The sequence below is a fragment of the Chamaea fasciata genome, unplaced genomic scaffold (genome assembly GCF_029207755.1).
Source record: "Chamaea fasciata isolate MVZ Bird 193981 ecotype frontalis unplaced genomic scaffold, bChaFas1.0.hap1 SCAF_3, whole genome shotgun sequence".
Classification (NCBI taxonomy): domain Eukaryota; kingdom Metazoa; phylum Chordata; class Aves; order Passeriformes; family Sylviidae; genus Chamaea; species Chamaea fasciata.
In genome coordinates, this window is record NW_027094088.1 from 6,810,353 (window position 1) to 6,829,792 (window position 19,440).

Below are 19,440 nucleotides of genomic sequence, written 5' to 3' on the forward strand. Positions count from 1 at the left end.
TCCATCACTTGCCTTAACCAGATTTGTTCCTTAGCACCTAGCCATTGTCTGGGGAGAGCTTACAGGTAACAAAACAGGTCGGCACAATTGTTTTTATTTACATAAAAAAAAGATGTAGTAACTGAGGTCCAAGTGGAGAAGGAAGTGGGTGGGTGGATGTAGGGGCATATGGGTGGATGACTGCAGAGTTGGGGTGTAGGTGAAAGGGCGTGGATAGGAGAGTGGTTTGGTACACAATGCATTGGATGCATTGGTGGAGAGGTGCATGAACTGGGTGTGGGTGGCTTGATACGTGGGTGTATGAGCGCACGGGTGGGTGCGCAGGTGCCTTGGCTGGTGCAGGAATGGGCGTGTGGGTGCGCAGGTGCACGGGCTGATGCAGGAATAGGTGAGTGATGTATGGGTGCATGCATGCTTGGGTGGGCGCACAAGTTGGTGCACGCACGGGTGCCTTGGCTGGTGCAGGCACGGCCGTGTGGGTGCGCAGGTGCCCTGGCCGGTGCGGACGCGGGTGGGCGCGCGGTGCGGTGCGGTGCCAAGGCCGGGTGGTCGGACAGACAAAGCCGCAGGACAGATGTCAGCGCAGGTGCGCAGCTGCCGCTCGCCGGCACAGCCCGGCACAGCCCGGCCCCGCCGCTCCGGGCGGCCGGCGCGGGCGGGGCGGGGCTGCGGGCCCGGCGCGGGGGCGGCGCTGCGCCCGCCCCGGCTCGGCTCGGCTCGGCTCGGCTCGGGGGCGGGCGGTGGCACCTGCGGCCGCGCCGTGCGGAGCCGAGCGGAGCCGAGCGGAGCGGAGCGAGCGGAGCCGCGGCCCGGATGTAGCTGGAACATGGCGCTGGGGGCGGCGTGACGGCGGCGGCCGAGGTAGGGGCGGCGGGGCCGGGGGCGCGGGCGGCGGCGGCGGCCCCTGCCCGGGCGGACGCTCGACCTTGCGGGGCCGCGGCGCCGCCCGGAGCCCGGCCGGCTCGGCTGTGTGCGCGTCCCGGCGGCGCCCGGTGCCCGCAGACAAAGGCACGGCCCGGGCATCCCTGTCCGCACCTGTGCGGAGCGGGCAGAACCGCGGGCGCTGCCAGGGAGGCTGGCGCAGGGCAGCCGGGGGCTCCCCGGTTCCTCTCCCGAGGGTCGCCGTAGGTGATTTTGCTTTTGGTAGCTTTGCCGGGGTTTCCTACAACAATGGCTTTTCTCTTCTTTTTTCTTTCTTTCTTTTTTTTTTTTTTTTTAAGTCGTTTTGCCTTTTGTCATTTCCCTCCCCCCCCCCCCCAGAAGTTGCTCCCAACTTTCCGTGAATATGATGTGTTTTGGGTTTCCCCCAGGAAGCAGGTGCCCAGAGAGCCGTACAACCGCTCCTAGAAATGCTCCTACACGCGCCTCTATACCTCCGCTCCTTTTTTTTTTTTTTTTTTTTTTTTTTTTTTTTTTCATATAAAGGGTTAGAAACGCCTGCAATCGACTCCGGTTTTCTTTCAGTGTTCCTGAGCCTCGGATCATCGTAGCTAAAGAAAATGAGCTGCATGGTGACTGCCGTGCTTGAATAACGCTCCAGCCTCAGGCCAAGAGAGGTGTTTTTTTCATGGTATCGATCAGACCTTGAGAATTTTTTACCAACCCGCCAGCAGCACGCAGCCTGCCTTTCTTCCTCTTTGTTACGTACCACCCCTCTGTTAACAGAAAGAAACAATGGGATTTTTTTCCCCCCAAAATATTCTGTGTTAGCTCTAATGGGCTGTTATTGCCAGTAAGGATAGAATTCCCACCAACTTGAGAGGGGCCAGCAGTGACTCTCCTCTGCTAGGAGCCTTTCATTTTAGAATTTTTTATACGCTTTAGCATTTGCAAAATGAGGGAAATGAGTTGGTACCTGTGTTGAGATAGATCTCGGTGGTCCCCGCTGCCCAGACAGCACTTAAGGAATCATCGCTCCAAATTTGTTGCCTTTATTGTACCGTGAAACTTCCAATACCGCTGCTCAGGGCTGCAGCAGGGAGCCGTGCTCCCCTGCCCGCTGTGACAGCCGGTGTTGGTGGCTGTGAGCATCGCTGCTGCTGCCGGGGACAGACCTCTTGTCATGTGGAGGTGTTGGGGGATGGCTGCGGCTGCCGGCTGAGGAGGATTTTTTGGAGTTGGCGAGTGGAAGCAGTGCCACTCCTGGGGCTCCCTGGCTGTCTTCTCCCCCAGGAGCAACGCTGAGAAGCTCCTATGTTTCAGTTTGGGGTTCACAAAATGGCCCTTTGTGTTGCTCATTTTTTCCTGCCCATGCATTGACGTTTCTGCCATGTGGGGGTTCTAAATGTGTCGATTGCTCCATAGTGAGCAGCTGTTCTCCTGGTTTTCAGGTGGGAATGAGGGACCTGGCTGCGTGGGGCAGGGCACTGGTTTCGGAGCAGCTACTGTGCCAGGTAAAGAAAGCTTCGGGAGTTACTCGTTGTGCTTTGCCTTATTGTCTGTTTCTGTGGTTTAGTCACAGTTTTTTGGCTGTCGGTCGTTTTAGGTTGATGAAAGGTCTTTGTTCAGTGTGGAATTGTGTGTTTATGCTATCAAATGTATTAATGGGAGATAAATTGAGTAAAAGCATTGTTTTAATCAAAGGAAGAAGAGTCACTCTCACGTTGGGAGTGCTGAAGCTAAACTTTTTCCTTTCTCCTGCTTCAAACATCTTTCCAAATGCTTTGGATCCCAGTGAGTCCATGATTTCTAGCTGAGATTAGTTCTCATCAGATGATTTGAGACCAGTCTGCCATAGTCCCACCTCCCCGTTGTGCAGCAGCTCTGGGTGCTGTTACTCCCCTCTGTAGTGTTTCAGCCTCACTCTGGGGAAGCGAGAGCTCACCAGTGACGGCGTGTGTGCGTGTCCTCAGCTGGAGTGACTGCTGAACCGTGCTTAACTGGGACCTCAGGAGTCATTCCACACGGGGAAGCGATGCCACAGAGAGACCCTGGCAGGTCTGTTGTGGAGAGCCCTGTTACAAGTCATCAGCAAATTCCCTTGGCAACCCCCTGTGGAGCCAGACCTCGTAAATCCCATTGCTCCTTTGATTCCCTTATTACTTTGGCACCTCTATTTGCTTCTCAGTGGCTTTTCTGTTTGGGTTTGGTTTTTTCTCCTGGACGTCTTCATCCATCATGAATAGTCACAGTTAGTCAGTGTTTGACTTTCAGTGAGGTCTCAGCATCCCAATGTCTGATTCTAAGATGGAAGCATGTAACAAGTGGAGTTCCTGCAGAACGTTTTACTTCCTGATTATTATTTCCCAATGTAACAGATTTTGTCAACTCTTACTTTTGAAAACTAATATTTGGGAAGTACGAGTAATTTTCTTCCCAGTGTCAACTCCTGCTGTCAGTCAGCTGAGAACAAACTTCTTACGGTAGTTAATCACAAGTCTGTGTTTTGCTTTACCTCATCGGTGTCACTTCTGACCCCAGATTTGCTACTAAAAAAGGGGAGACAAATTGTTCTCATTGACATCAGCTGAGGCAGGCAGGGTGGGTTTAAAGCTGAGTTCAAGGGGAGCTCCAGCTCCTGTGGTGGAAGCCCAAGAGGTGATGCTGGTACAGATCTGTCAGGGATACAGGTGTCCGCTGTTTCAGGGATGTATGGAAAAAAGAACTGGAAAGACGGAGCAGAAGAGCGCCTGCATCCCTGCTTCTCCTCTCTGATCACCCTCACATTTGACACCTAAATCCTTTTCTTGCTTTGAAGCTGCTTCAGTTAGGAATCTGAAGTGTTTGGCATCTACTTGTTCAAATACATAAACTGGCTCTGGTTTTACCGGTTTACTTTGCAAAGCTACAAACACAGGTCTGCCGTGTGGCATGTGCCGAAACTGCCAACAGGTGTGTGTGGGTACAACAGCTGAAGAGGCTCAGAATCATAACTCTCAAACAGAACCTCTCTTTTAAATACCTCCTCGGGATATCCTACACCTGGCATTAGCATTGCTGACTCATGATGCTGTTTGGCCATCCTGGAGGCATTTTTGGGACTGTCTCTGCTTTGCTTCTTGCTGAAGTCAGAGGAGTTTGTTGGATCTGCTGCAGGGTTTGGCCAGGTTTCCCCAGGCTTTGGTGAAGGCTGAGCAAAACCTCTGTTGTCAGGCTGGAATGGTATGTGTTTGCAGCCAGGTGAAACTGGAAAATGATGATGGAGACTTCAGGTGGTCGATACCCTCACACCTGTAGGGCTTGCACTTTCTGCCATCTTCCAGTTATACTCTTTATTTCTACCATTAATTCTAATCTCTTAAACATAGGGTCTTGCTACTCTCGGTAGCAATTTGAAGCCAGAAATGTGTTTTAAACAACTCTTTGCTTAAAAAATGGATGGCATGACCCATAGAGCCTTGGTTTTAATGGCATCTTCCCTTGTAGCTTATCCAGTGTCTGATACAGGTTTGTGTCTTGCTCAGGAGGAGCTTCATAGGATACCTTCCTTCTTTCTAGATACAAAGCTTGCTGTATTTAAGACAATTTCCCCCCATTAAATTCAGCTGTGATTGGTGGTGAGGTGTGCCAGAGCACTGCCTGATGCACAGCACAGCTGCATTTGCTTTATTATCGGGGGAAAAGCTGAAAAGTGGAGTGATTCAAAACCATTAACAACTGTGCACAAAACCCCAGTTAGTTCTGAGCCTGTTCAAAAGGCAACTCCCCCCACCTCCATTTAGAGCAAATTTCAGCACATTTTAGGGGTGTTTAATGTTCAGGTAACTCTAATTAAGCCTTTAATCCATTAGGCCGCAGAGATTCACTGGGGACTTGGCTGTTAGTGCAGGTGTCTCAGTCTGCGTGTCACCGAGCCCAGGAGGACTCAATGTTGCGTTTGGAGATCTGTCCTTGTAACAAAGAAAGCAAGTATTTTCTCTGCAATTACATGTTTAATTTTGCTGGTTTTGTTTTTTTTTCCTGGAGAGGAGCAACTTAGAGGGCAGGACTGTGGCCAAGGCTTCTGGTCTAAGACCAGCCGTAGTACTTGGTTCTCTCGTGGTTCAGCTGTGCCTGTTGAAAGCCCTGGCACAAAATTCCAGCTTTAAACCAAGTCTTGTGCTTCAGAGGGTTCAAAGACTATGCCTTTCTGAGTGCTGCCTGTGAGTGCAGTGATGTGAGAAGCGTGTGCTCCCATTGCGTCACGCAGAGCCAGCCACAACATACCAAGTCAGCTATTTTGCATCTTTTCCAACTTTTTTTTTCTCTTCTGGGCCATGTGAGAACGCTGCCACTTTTGGAAGGTGCATCTGGTGCAAGTACAAAGGTAATAACTTTCAGATACAGAGCTTGAACATCTTTTGAAACCAAACCAGCAAAGCAGAAATGCATGAATCAAGTTTAGCTCTTCAGGGCTGCCCCTTTCCCATTTGCAACTTTCCTTATCTCCTAAGCAAAGCTTTTATTTAAACATGAGCTGTAGATACCAGTTAATATTTACACTTCATGAACCATGAAAACTGGGGTCCTGGAAGGGCTGGAGGCTGTGAGGTCTGGTAGCAAGCCTCATTTTCCCCCTGTGGAGCTCAGGGCACAGGGTGCACCCATCCTGTTTGTGCATATGCCGTGTGCCGGCGTGAGCGCGGCCAGAGCGCGCCGGGGAGGGGCGGCCTGACTTGCTCAGAGGCACAAAGTGATGGAGAGTGGAAGTGAAGTCCTGTCTCCCATCATTTTCCTTCTGGGCTCTCCTGGCTTTGCTCTGCCGTTAGAGGTTGCTGCCAGCAAACGGCTCTGCCGGCAGCGGGACACGCTGCCCTGGTGTCACAGGGCTGGGAGTTCTGATTTTGCTGAACAAAGATGCTCTTCCAAAAATAGGTTAAGCCAAAGAACTTAGATGCCAAAAATAGCACTAGAGATTTTTTTTTTCCCTTTTTCTAACTGTCCTTTTTTTGACTGTGTTTTAGATTTATTGTTCCCTGCTGGAGGCGGTTAAAGAAATAAGAGATACTGCAGCTGTAGGCAAGGGAATAGTGGAAGTAGACATACGCAGTCACCTCTGATGGGGGAAAACCACATGTGTCAGCTGTCCCCGTAGAAGTACACAAAAATGCAAAATAACAATGTAAACAAAAATGTGCCGTGTCACTAAACCGCTCTCTTAGCAGAAACAATGTTGGGTTTTTTTAGAAGTTAAGGTACCCCACAAAGGGAAGAGTGGAGAGAATCCTGGTGACAAAGGGGAGGACAAAAGAAATGCCAGCAAACAGAAACTGGACTGAATAAATGCCACAGGAATGATCCTGGCGATAGCCCCTATAAACCTTTTATTAGGACACGCTCTGCTGCGCGTGAATAATTCACTCGTCCCAAACTGGTGGCAGTAAAATCTGCCCAGCGTTTTTTTTTTTTTTTTGTAGAGGTTGATCAGGTTAGAGCTGTTAAAATTTAAGGCTTCTTTGTGGGGATTCTCCGTAGAAAGTTTTGTATTATTAAGTTAAACTCCAGCTTTCCCATTCCCCAAGCTAGATGCACGCTCAGAGGACTGAGCTAATGACTTGCACTGCAGCTATTTAAGGTGCTGGGCTGAGCCTGGGGCTGGGAGTCAGGAGGCACAGCGGCTCTAATCCTGGCTGTGCTGCTCACTGAGCCACCTCCAAGAAGTTATTTAACCTCTGCCTGCCACTGCATCCCTCTGGGTAACAGCAGGGATTATGATAATTGCTCTTGAAAAGCACCTTAGGTGTTTAGTTTTAATTTTTTCCAAAGGTGCAGAACTCTCCAGTTCTGAGCTGCAGAGGCTTGATCCGTCCCAGGAGGCTTTTAGTACTTTACAGGATTGTGAAAACAATTCTTAATGCCATATTGTTTGTTTGGGCCTTGTAAATAAATAAAAGATTTTTGATGCATCTCTTGTGCACCACTCACAGAAGGGCTCTTAGGATACAACTGAAGGACATAGAAATGAGGTGTAGTTCAAAAGGGTGACCAGACACTTCACGAAATGCAAGTAAACTGTCAGAATGTTTAAACTGTTTGCTTTTTCAATCAAATCCTGCCAAGGCCACAGAAATCTGGGTTTGCATGCATTAAACTTGTCTCCCACTTGCGTGTAAAGACCCCAAAGGCAACAGATTTGTAGCATTGCTCCCTTGGATTTGGAAGGTATTTGGTTTTGTGTTTTACAGCAAAGGGTGATTTTCTAGGCTGAAGAAGTAGGAGGGTTTCCCTGAGAGCGAGATGAGAACAAAGTAAATGCGCCCTGAGCTGTGCCTCTATCCCAGATTTTGAAGCATGCAGGAAAGAATAATGGTACATGAATTTGTCTCTGTTGCACGCACGGAACTCCTCCTTTCCAAAGAACAGAACTTCTTCCTATTTAAGCTTCGTGTCACGGGGAAAAAATAGTCAAAGAGCAGAGAATTCCATGGCTGAGCTGCAGCTGAGACCAGGATGTTACAGAAGAAGTTTGTGGAGCAGGGGGCTGTTAGTGGGGTGGCCGGTTGGGAGGCACCATCCCTGTCATGGGGTGTGCCACAGGGTTTGAGGCAGCAGCATTACCAGGGATTTTATGCTGGAAACATAAACTTAGTGTGATAGTGGAAAGTGCTCCAGTGCAATGGCTGTAATTTAAGCCACTGGCTGCTGAGGAAACCTAGGAAATAAAAAGGGTGCTCCAATTTTTATGCAGGAGCTTGAAATGAGGCAGCCAAAAGCTGGGGACTGTGTTGCATCTTCCCAGCACGAGGGATATAGGCCCCGTCAGCATGTTTTGAGAAAGGCCTGACTGCCAAAATAGTTTAGTGTTGCTACAATACTTGCAGGTGGTGATTGCCTTTTAAGTTCTGCTCTCTGTTCTGACATTTTTAGGACAGTAAATGAAGGATGAGAAGTAGGAACGCAAACAGATTAGAAAAATCCTGTGTATGGATGTCTGTTCTTACAGTCGTGTGGCTGGATGGAGAGAGTCTTGTCCTGCTGGAAGTCAGGGAGGGGTTGGCAATGAAGGAAAGTGGTTTTTGCCAGTAGCTCTCCTGCCAAAACGAAGTATTGATGACAGGGCTCAGTTTAAAGCAGATGGTGTAATCCATACCCTAAAGACTGCCTGGGGAAACACGTGCAAAACCATGTGCCTGAATGCCACGGAGGATTTATTCCTAGGGGTGAGGCAGAAGAAGCCTTCACTTGGATGGAGATGAGACTTGAGTCTTGGTTCTGGAGAGCAAGGGAAGTGCTTTACTGAGGCAGGGCTTTCATGGAGGACTCGAGCATCTCTCTCATTTTCTGTTATTTGAGATACAGTACAGAAACTACTGAAAATGCAACATCCATCCCACATCAGTGCTTTCTCCACTCAGTCTCTTTGAGGACCAACTCTTAGCACTGTCAGGATTCACAGGGGGACTACACAGGGCTTTTTCAAGTACTTAAGAAGTACAAGGCATGAGGTAAATAATTTAAATACTGGTTCAGAGCATTGCTGGCTGAGAAGTGACTTAGAGTCTCTTTACAGGCTAACAGTAAATGGAGGATTTTTCTTCTTTTTGGGGAGAGGAGTATGGAATGTGTTGCCCATCAGCAGGGCTGCTTCCTTCCAGGAGAAACGTTTGCTGTAATTAATCCATAGAATATAATCGCAGGATGACCTGGATTGGAGAGGACCTTAAAGATCATCTTGTTCCAACTCCCTGCTGTGGCCAGGAACACCTTCCACTATCCCAGGTTGCTCCAAGCCTCATCCAGCCTGGTCTTTAACACCTCCAGGGATAGGGTGTCCATAACTTCTCTGGGCAACCTGTGCCAGTGCCTCACTACTCTCACAGGGAAGAATTTCTTCCTAACAGGTAATCTAAACCTACTCAGCTTGAAATCATTCTCCTTGTCCTATCACTCCATGCCCTTGTAAATAGTCTCTCTTCATCTTTTTTATAGGCTCCTTTCAGGTACTGGAAGGTCCAGTTAGGTCATCCTGCTGCCTTCTCTTCTCATGAACTCAAAGCCAGGGATTCTTTCTTCTTGGGCAATCCAGTCTGAATTTGGACTTCATCAGTGCAATGGTTCTCTGGCATTGTGTGTGTGATGGGGAAAACCTGGTACCTCTGTGGCTCACATTTATAATAAAACTTCTGTTGGAAGAAGCATTTTGACTTTTTCCTCAGCATCTGGTAGGGTGTGGTCTACAATATGTTGTTATTGCATTTTTTTTTTGCACAACAGCCTGATGCTGCTTCTTAAGAAGGATCTTCAGCTGAGGATTAAAGGGGTTTTGTGTGGTTTTGGTCCATAACTTTTTGCCATTTTTATTCCTTTCCTGTTTACTTTGCTCTGGTATTGATCTGACAGCAACTCACTAGTTCACTTCAATTTCCAATTCCGTGTGAGGAAGAAAAATAGTCAACTGTCCTGATTTAGCCAGAAATTAAACTGCAGCTATTTTTCCATGGAAAAATTCCTTAAGAGGAAAACTGGGGAGAATTGCTAACTAATGCTTTTTAAAGACTTTTTTTTTTAATGAGTGAAAGACTGTCAAGCTGTCAGTCAAGAGAGATACTGGATAATGCTCCAATCCCCCGACAAGTTCCCTTTATTATATGAGGCATCTGTTTCACTCTGTAAATTGGAGCTGCTCAAAATTTGCTCTTTAATGTTTACTTTTTCTGCCCCTTCTCAGTATTACTCACGTAGTCCTCCTGTACAGCATGGTCAAATGGATGTAATAATCTTTGAAGAAAATAACTTGGAGGTGTGATTAGCTTTGTAGTGTCGTGGTATTCCTTAACCTTTTGACAGTCTCTCACCCTGTCCTTGCTAAAACCAGTAACCAACTCTAAGAAGTGCAGTGCCTGCCTTTGTGATGAGCATATTAAAGCCAGGCAAGCGTGAAACTCTGAGTTGCATGAACATTTATGGTCCTTATAGTCCATTTCTGAAGACTCTTGCCTCTAACACTGGGCATTTAATTTTCTCTTTATTTCTTTTAAAGTAGATTTGGAGAGAAAATTGGATGTTTTCTTGTATTCCCCGGGTTCCAAAGGCCTGGGGTTTTCAGAGAAACTGTTAAAACAGGAGATTTATAATCAGTGCAGATACTGGACCTGCTGAGAGTAGCATTTCCCTGAAGTATTGGTTGCTCTTTCATGGTTCTGGATTTAAAGCACTATGAAGCAAAATTTATCTCAACTCCAGTCACCACTGGCATTGCATGTAAAGCCCCACAAATGTACAAAACTGGTTCAAAGCAGAACAGTCTCCATTCCCACACCGTTGCCTCACCTCCAGCAGTATTTGCAAGTTGAAAACCATTGCCTTTCATGCACCAGGAGGTTCTGGAGTTAGCATCTGTAACAGGCTTTGCTGCTCAGGCTGGGATGGAAAACTGCTCCGGCGTTGTTCCCATGCTGCTGGCAGAGGAAATACAAGTGGTAGCACTTTGAAAGGACCAAGTAGAGTATTGATTTTGATGAAGATAACAGTCAAAATTGCCATGATGTCATAGCAGAACATTGCGGTCATTACAGCAAATAATGAGAAAATTATAGAAATAACCATCTCCCTTGGCCTGCAGATAAATCAAAGCTTAGCCCTTGATCTCTCATCGCTCACTAGCCCAGAACATAAATCCAAGGATTTATCATTAAGCCTAATGGGTCATAAAATCTGGGCTATTTTGGAGGTAGTTGCAGAGATTTGCAGCCCAGGCAGAGAGCAGGCTCTAAGCCGCTGGACCTTGTGTAACTGGGTAAATAGCAAGCTTCAAATAATGCTATAAAGCTATCAAATGTAATAACTAATGCAGCCAGGCGAGCGTGCAGAGACGGGAGCCTCGCTGGTGACAAGCTTGGCCATCATGACGGAAGAAACCCTGGTGTAGAAAGACCTTGTTATTAACAAGTTGAAGTCCCTTTTGCTTTGGTGGACACCAGGTACATGCATGTGGTTCAGTTCACATGTAGCATTTTTATTTTCTGCACATCAGTTCTTCCCTCGCTGTGGGCCCAAGGGAGCGAGCAGCGAAAACCAGAAACGCAGGAGGCACCGACACCTCTCTTACTTTGTCATCACCGTTTAAATATTTATGACAGTGCTTCACAGCGTGCTAGTAAATGCATGATAGCATGTTATGTAAGAGCAATAAAATTCTAGAAGGAGAAGACTTCACTACTGTTCTTTGCTAGTAAATCTTTGCTATCGTCTGTAGTGAGGCCATGTAAAGGCCATGCCTTTTTGCCCAGTTATTTTAAGTGAAATGAGTGTTTTAGGTGGGAATGGGAATTTTGCTTTTACTGGCATTTGTAATCACATGTGTTTTAAAATTGCTCTCCATCTCTTATTCAGGGGAGACTTTGGTTCAGGTCAGGTTCCTGTAGAAGTGGATAGCTCGGAATGTGCAAGTGAGCAGCAGGTCTTTGGCGTATGATGGGGAGCAGATCCCTCAGTGAGGGAGCCTGGGAGGAGGGGATTTGGGCTGTGAGTCTTTTGGGTTAATTAAGAGTTCAAAGTAGCTTGTAATTTTCCTAGAGATGTATTGATTCCCATTAGTGCTGTACTGCTCCAGAGAAGGGGCTTCTTGGGAAATTAGGTGCAAAGTCAGCTGTGCCTGGACTAACCTGAGTTGAACTGAAGTTTGGGGTGGGTGGCACAGCTTCTGGGAGAATTTGCTGCAGAGTGCTGACACTGAAAACAGAAAGCTAATGTAGATTTGACTTTGGGACAGCCAAAAGATTTGGCTGTGGGACAAGTGAGAGGGTAACTCATCAAAGGAGGAGCCTGTCTAGCTTAGCATAAATAGTAAGCTGATTTAAACAGAGGTGTGTGCATTTGTGCCTTAATGAATACAGCAGAGATTTCCCCATGCCTTTCCCTCTCAAAGGCAGACATTGGGAAGCTGTGATTAGTTACGTTTCAGAATTGCAGAAAACAAACTTAAGAGTTAAAGATGATTTGTACTTGGCATGAGCACTCTTATCTGTCATGATGGCTTTCCTAGCAGTAGTGTATGTGTTTGGGAAGACATTTTGGGGATCTGTGCCAGTAAAAGCCAGCCTTGGAAGCAAACTGTGTGTGGATGGCTGAGAAAACAAGCCGCTAGCAGGAACGATGAGCCAGCATGTAGCAGGCTCTGGGGTGGGTGGGATGCAGGTCCGAGGGCAGGGACTGAGGGCCCCGCAGGACTTGGGTGCATTCTCTGCACAGTCATGGAGAGATTAAATGTTCAGCAGGTACTGGATTATTTATCTGATGTATGCACATGAGTGTTTACAAAAAACAAGTGCTCGATGATCAAGACTGTTATCTTAGCTTCCACCAAAGATGTTGGAAGGGTGCCAAGTGGGAAAGTGAAACCTGCCAAAATCACAAAGTAGCACTAGAAGTTGCTGACTTTCAATTTCGAGCCTTTGCATATACAGGCAGCTCTAATTATGCGTGCTGTTTCATACGCATGATTGAGCAGCAGTTGTTTCTGCATTTATTATGTCTCAGTACCTGCTGGTGCTAACTGGGAGTGCCTCGGCCGAGCAAGGCAGGGGTCCCCAAAACCACGAAGTGTTCTTACAGGAAGGGCTCCTGGATCTGTCAGCTCCCAGAGTTAAGTCTTCGCCCAGTTTTATGTCTCTGAAAGCCGTGTTGGAAGATGTGATGACATTTTAGTTCTTTTGGTGCAGTTTGGAAAGCAGAAGCCGTGGTAGAGCTTGGCGCTTTGCAGGGCACACCCAGTGTATTATCTCGTAATTCTGTATCGACCCCAGCTCTCCAAACACTCTTCTTGAATTTCAGACCTCAGGAGATTGCTGGACTGTGCCATGGGGGCCTGAAAATTCCCTCATACATTTGAGAAAGGTGGTGGGATGAACACATCTTGGGTGGTTTCGAGTTTGATCCGTGGGTTGAATGTTGATTCGATGTCTGGCTGGGTCTCAGTTCACTTCTGTAAGGTACCTGGCAGTTGCAAAATTTCCCGAACTTTGCTCTCTCCCTCTTACATTTCTCTCTTCTGATGTTTTTGAATTTTGCAGCTTTATATAGGCTCCTTTTCCTCCCCCTCTCACCACTTGCTGCTTCTTCTCCTCCGCCCCAGTTACTAAAATCTCTCCCCGATGCGTCACCGCCATCAGCAGAGCTCTTCATCTGCGGGCTGCAAGCAGAGCAGAGCACACTGGGGGAAGAAGAAATGACCCCAGACCCTCCTTACGTTTTCAGGTGGCTGGGAGTTGTTTGCTGATCAAAGGTGGCACACAGTAGTCTCTTCTCTTTGCTTCCTCCATCCTTTTTGTGGCTGATTTCTCCCTGTTCCTGGCTGGCTGGGCTCACTCCTTGGGCTCTGCAGGGCCTCTGCTAAAATGAGAGTGGCTTTGCATTTCTAGATAAAAAGCACTTCTGAGTACCCTGGTGTGTAAATGCCAACTGCAGAACTCCTGCAGTCAGGCTGGTAGGTGCTTTCCAGAAGATGGGATCCCCTTTGGCAGGGAAAGAAGCAGCAAGGGAGAGGGAGGAATTTTGGGAAGAGGGGTGAACTGGAGAGAAGAGAAATGCCCGATGACAATGCTCAGCTGAATCAGCTGGTGAGAAAAAAGTCATTTTGGTTGCTGCAGTCATCCAACTGCACTTTGAGAAGTGTTATGAGCAGCACTTACATGTAGAAAGTTTGTAGGTGGATGAAAAACAGATCCTGTCCCTCCCCTTTGGAGGTTCTGAAGCCGCAGCTGGACAAAGCCCTGAGCAGCCTGGCCTGGTCCTGCTGCAGCCTGTGAGCACAGAGGCCCCTCCAGCCAGGGTGAGTCTGACACTGGTCTGCCTTTGGAGAGAGGATCAAAACAAACAAAAATATTTGGGTCATTGCCAAGTGAAAGTATTAGGAGTGACATGGCGAATTTGTTTTAATGTAATCTGGACTTAATCACTGGTTTAGACTGTACTGGAGGCTTTCAGCTCTGGTAAGGGGTTGATTAGATAAATCTATTTCTTTTCCTGCTATTCATTTGCCATGGATGAACATCCTGGGGTAACTTAAAAGCATGTAGCATGGAAGGAACAAAAAAAAAAAGGGACAAATTAAGTGACTGCTGCCAGATTAATTCTTCTGTTGCATTTCAACTGCTATTTTTAAACCTACAACTTTGAAAGGGAATGTTCAAAATAATCTTTGCAATGGCCATCTTTCCATCTAATTTAAAGTCATTCAGCTTTATAAGAAGCAATTATGCTCCACACTAACAAATGAAAAGACATGGCAACATCAGAAAAACTGATTATTCAAGCAGTCTTTCTTACATAAAATAGCCAACTAATCTCCCAGCTTCAGTCCTTGAGTGCTGTTGCAAATACCCTCCTGAAAGAGAACTTAATTCTTGGCACATTGGCAGTCTGCCTCCTGTCCCTGATGGCTCCCTGTGTAGTCAGTCATGGTTTGGGGGTTAAGAAATCCTTTCCTCTTTTATTTCTGTATCTCTTCTTGCACTCAGTGCATTTTTTTTTTCCTTGTGACGAATGAAAGCAAAGCGCAGGGAATGAGGTTTGTGTCCTGCTCAGAAAAATAAGGAAATCTCCAGACCTGCTGCTCTTCTGCTGCTCTGGCCACCACCCTTGAGGCCTTCTGAGGTTGCGGAGGAATCTAAATGTTTTGTAAGTCACTGACTAGTGTAGCGTGGCACTTGAAGTGGTTATTGTTAGCCTAACTCTACTTTTTATAGAAAAAGAAAAGGAAAATAGAAAGTCCTGCTTGCCGAAGAACTCCTAATAATAAGTTGTTGTCAAACACCTAAAATCCTAATACCTGTGCCTTTCTCCCTGACTCTTCCACTGCTCCCTGGGGAAAACCAGGGTGGAGCAGGTGTCAGTCATCTACCCCTTTTCCAAGTCATTGATGAAGAAGTTAAAGAATACTGGGCCCAGTATAGAACGCTGGGGGACACCGTTATTGACAGGCCTCCAACCTAGACCCCGTGCCACTGATTACCATCCTCTGGGTTCTGCCATTCTCAATCCACCTCCCTGTCCACTCAAAGCCCCCTTTAGCCTTACTGACTCTTCTAGAAATTCCAGAATGCCTCTTCTGCAACAAAGCCTTCCTAATTCCTGATTGCTCTTACTATTAAGAGCATCTACAGAAAAAAAGTCAGTGAGTCATCAGTGTCCTGTGTTGCTTTCAGGAGGAGCATGATGCCGATGGGTGGCTTTTATTTTTCCTGCTGGTAGAAGCAGGAGGTGGAGGTTGGTTGTTTCTTCCACTCTGCTCTAGGATCCACTTGGGATAATAAATATATTTATGCATTCCAGCATGCTTTCATGTATTCTTTCTTAAAGTCAGTATCTGCACATTTGCAGCTGTCACTGCTGTAAGTGGAGTGTCTTAAACACTTGCTCCTAATTCTGTTAGCCCTAAACTGATTTTGTCATGTCTGCATTTCGGTGGCTGTTGGTGTGATATTTTTGGGGGTGTCCAGGACTATCCTGTGTTCCCTCTCTGATCTTCCCACTCCTGCACCCCTGTCTGTGACATCTTCACCCCTGCTTGGGAGTACCCTGCTCTGTCATCCCGTGATTGCACTATATTTCATTCATCCATATTTCATTCTCCTCGGAATACCTGCCTGTTATTACTGTCTGTGCAAGCATTACAGTTATGTACAAGGATCAGCCACCTGGTCAATAGAAAAATTGCTGGTACAGCTAAACAAGCTGCAGCAAACCCCAGGGAGACGCAGCTGGAGCCTGACCCTCAGCAGAGTTGGTGCTTCAGTGTGTCTGAATCATCCGTGTGTTTGCTGGTTTTGTTCCCCCCTTCCATCTCATAACATTTCTTAATTTTCATCTGAATTACTGCAAACATAAGGTTGATGTTTATAGGGAACTGTTCATGAGGCTTTCAAGACTTCTTTCCTGATCTCCAAGTTATCTGAAGGATTGTTGGGTATGCGAAGCGAACATTGCTGTCCCTTGCCCTGAATTTAAATTGACATTTTAAAAGCAATTTTTGTCACTTCCAGTGTCGGAAAGTTCAGGCATTGCAGCCACAGGCCGTCAAGATGATTGCCCAGTCCCTGGGAGTCACTGGGGTTTTCTGTCCCTGCTGCCTGGGAAGGAAGAGCGGAGGAGCTGGCAGACGGGTCGCAGCCGCTGCTCAGCCGGCTGAGCTGACACGTCTCTGCCGTGCTGCCTGGAATTGGGAATGACATTGCAACTCACTGGGGTTGTGCTGGTACCATTAGCTCACTCACCTCTCCAGCTCTGAGTTGTCTTTGACAGCCAGCTCTGTCCCTGTTTCTGCCTATGATCACGGCAGTGTTAATCTCTTCCCTAAAAAGTTGTGTGGTAGCTCTTCATCTGTAGCCAGTTGTAGCTATAAGCTGCTTTTCAGCGTTCCTGATCGTCACTGGGGTTTTGGTTGGTCTACCATTTATCCAAAAATACCTATCTGCTCAACCTTTGTCTGCTGTACTATTTTCATATACCCCTCTTCAGTGGGATTTGCCAAGGACTGTCTCTTTTTATAAATCTTGCTAAATTCTTGTCTTTGAAATTGCAGAATTTTACAGCTTCCACCCCCAGAAGTAACGCTGCCCTGAGATATGCTTTCTGATTTTCCTTCTTTCCTGCTCCTAACGCTTCCCTGTATTAATTTGCATTTTTCAAGACAGACACTTGGCCCCAGTTTCCTTAGGGAATGCTGCCTGCCCTTCCTTGGCAAGGCTTGATCTGCTCCAGGAGTCTGCTTGAGTTCCCTTTTGCTCTGAACCTCTTCACTCATCTGTGTTTTCAGCATTTCAGAGGATTTTACTGCTGTGGATGAGCGAGAAACCCAGAAAACAGCCCAAATTCTGCCTGCAGGCTCCTCTCCTTCCTTTTACTGCTGTTGCCTGGGTGGACTGTAGCTACCAAGTCCCTCCGTGGCATTTCCCAAATGTGGTGTATCCCAAAGGATGCAGAAGACTGTCCCAGATTAACACTGTGGTTTTCAGAGGCTCATCTATTCAGAATATGTTTAAGCAAATGGAGTATTCATGATTCTAGATAAAATTAAGGGGGGAGGAGGGAGTGGCTTCACATTTTGAAAGCAAACATTTAAAACAGATGCAGCCTGCTGGGAAGGATCACATTGAATTGCATGACTTTTTAAAAGAAAAGAACATCCATTTTACTCGAGTCCTCAGTATGAAAGATTAGGAGTTAAGAGACATTTTTCGCCCACTTTGAAAGTAAATGTATTTTAAATTTAATTCTTTGGTGCAGCTGCTGCTTTCTCTCTCTGGAAAGCCTTCCTTGTGCTTTGAGCCATGTAAAGATGTGGGCTGGGTGCTAATCCAGTTTAAGATTCTGAACTTCCTTTCCACTCTTTGGAGATTTTCCCACCACAACCTTCTAGATAAATGTAGATCTGTCTTTTATTTAAACACCGCACTGGTTTAGGGTGATTTGTTGGAGATTCGTCGTCTCAGAGTAAGAAAAAGTATGAACGTGAAGGTTTCATGTTGTTTTGGAGTAGATAAATCAATGTAAGATGGTATGAAATCAGCTGGTTTCTGTTTTTCCTTCAGTAGAAATATGTAGTGCTGCCTACATTTAAAAAAAAATAAGCCAGAACAACCCAGGACCTGTGAAAGCGTCCCACGGGCTGATGGTGCTGTTGGGGCAGTCAGGAGTGGCAGGATGCTGCTGTTACAGCCCATCACCGATGGGTATTGTTGGAGTTACTGCTCCAGTTACCACTCACTTGGGGCTGCAGAATGATCCTGCAGACTGAAGATGCTGGTAAGTTCAGAATGTCAAAATTCTGGGGAATCTGGTGTTTCCTGGGCTCTGTTACTGCTCCTGGACTGCAGCAGGAATTGCTGAGGGCACACGACACCGAGTATCAGCGCTGAGGGGGGTTGGCTGAAGCAGCAGCAGGATTTTGCTGTCTCATTACCCTTGTTGTCCTGATGCAGTCTGCCCCAGGGATTTTCCTTGCCTGTCTCCAGGTAGAGCCTCCTCCTTTCCAGTTCCTCTTCTCCTGAAGAAAGGGAATGTATTTTGCGGATTGAGTGTGCTGATCTAGAGCTTATTAATGCTGTTGTACTATTGTGAATACATCAGCTGTGCCCATAATATTCAGTCTGAAGCCATTATTCTCTAGAAGTGATCTTCCTATCTTCCTTTATTATTGTTACTATTATTATTAATTTTATACAGCCAGCACTGAGCACTTTTCCAATAGCAATTTGTATGTAGTGACTTATTAAGGTTTATCCAAGTCACAGATTCCCAGCGGATGTTCTGAGCTTGTTTCTTATTTAAAAACATCATCTAAATTCAAATCAGGAATTAACACAGTTCTGCAAATGACATTCACCCCTCTGCAGAAGGACCAGCACTAATCCTGTGTGCTGCAGCAATGGTATGTCAAGCCTTGTTTGAGGGCTTTAGTGGGCTTAAATCAGCAAAGCACGAGCGTCTGCAGTTGTTAGACAGGACTAACGCTGCCTACTTTGGGCACCGAGTTTAAGTGTGTCAGAGGGGCTGTATCCGGACATGGGCTCCCTTTATAGCCAGGGAGAAGACAAGGTGCTCCACAAAACCTTCCTGCATCACTTGGTACTGGAGTTAGTGGGTACAGGCAAAGTCTTCGCACAGCCCTGTTCCTAAACCATTTCCTCTACTGCTGAAATCTTGATCTTTGCTGGGAGAGGGGTCAGGTCCCTGTTTCAGAGCTCTAAGGGAGCTAATGGGCTGCTGACAGAACCAGCAGGGTCTTTCTTTAGGGCCACTTCCAGCTTCTGTTGAAATTCAGTTCAGGTTGGTCTGGTTCCTGTAGGGCTCTCTGGAAATCCCCACTGTAATGTATTAATATATTTGCCTCCTTACTGGCTGTCATCAGCAGTCCATGCTGTTTGAGTTCCCACAAAACTCGTTGTGCTGGGCCAGTGGCTGGCTTGGAGAGCTTCCATCCCTCCTGTGCCTCTGTAGGGTAGAGTCTGCCCTTGGCACAGAAATTGTGAAGTGGGGCTCTGAGTGCAAGAGGAACGTGAACGCTCGCTTCTCCAACATCCTGCTGCTCAGAAAAACATAAACCCGAAGCAGATGTGTCATTAAATCATTTTGAATCATTGCAAACATTGCAGAAGTTCAGTACAAGCATCCATAGCTTTAAGCCACCTCCGCAAAGCGCTTTGCATCTGTCATAAAATTTGGATGAACTGCACTGGGTAAACTGTTTTACTGTTACTTGATAGCCACCTACCTTTTAGAGCTGATACTTGCTGAGGGGAAGATAGAAATAGATTTCGGTGCATTGTGAGAGCTCAGAGTGACTGATGTGGTTTCTTGGTCCCGTAAAGCTGCTGCCCAACGTAGGAAAATACCTCCCTTTAATTCAGAGACCAGGCAAAAGAAGCTGTCTCGGATCGGAGATGAAAGTATATGATTATTTAATCACTGGTTAGTTGGTGATAATGAGCAAGTATTTTGCAAAATGAGCTCTTAAAGGGAGTCTCTAAACATAGATCCTGGTGCTGCAGTGCTGGAGCTGAGCGCAAAGTGTGGCCCTGCTGT

The 19,440-nt window shown here is 46.8% G+C and overlaps 1 protein-coding gene across 1 annotated transcript in view; it reads left to right on the forward strand.

The window, feature by feature from the left end:
* The first annotated feature begins 748 nt into the window (after window positions 1-748).
* PAK5 (p21 (RAC1) activated kinase 5) overlaps window positions 749-19,440 on the forward strand; it is an 86,096-nt gene continuing 67,404 nt past the window's right edge. The window contains exons 1-2 of the mRNA XM_066177838.1: window positions 749-861; window positions 2,331-2,393. The gene's annotated coding sequence lies outside the window, so the exon portion shown is untranslated. The remainder of the gene's footprint in view (window positions 862-2,330; window positions 2,394-19,440) is intronic.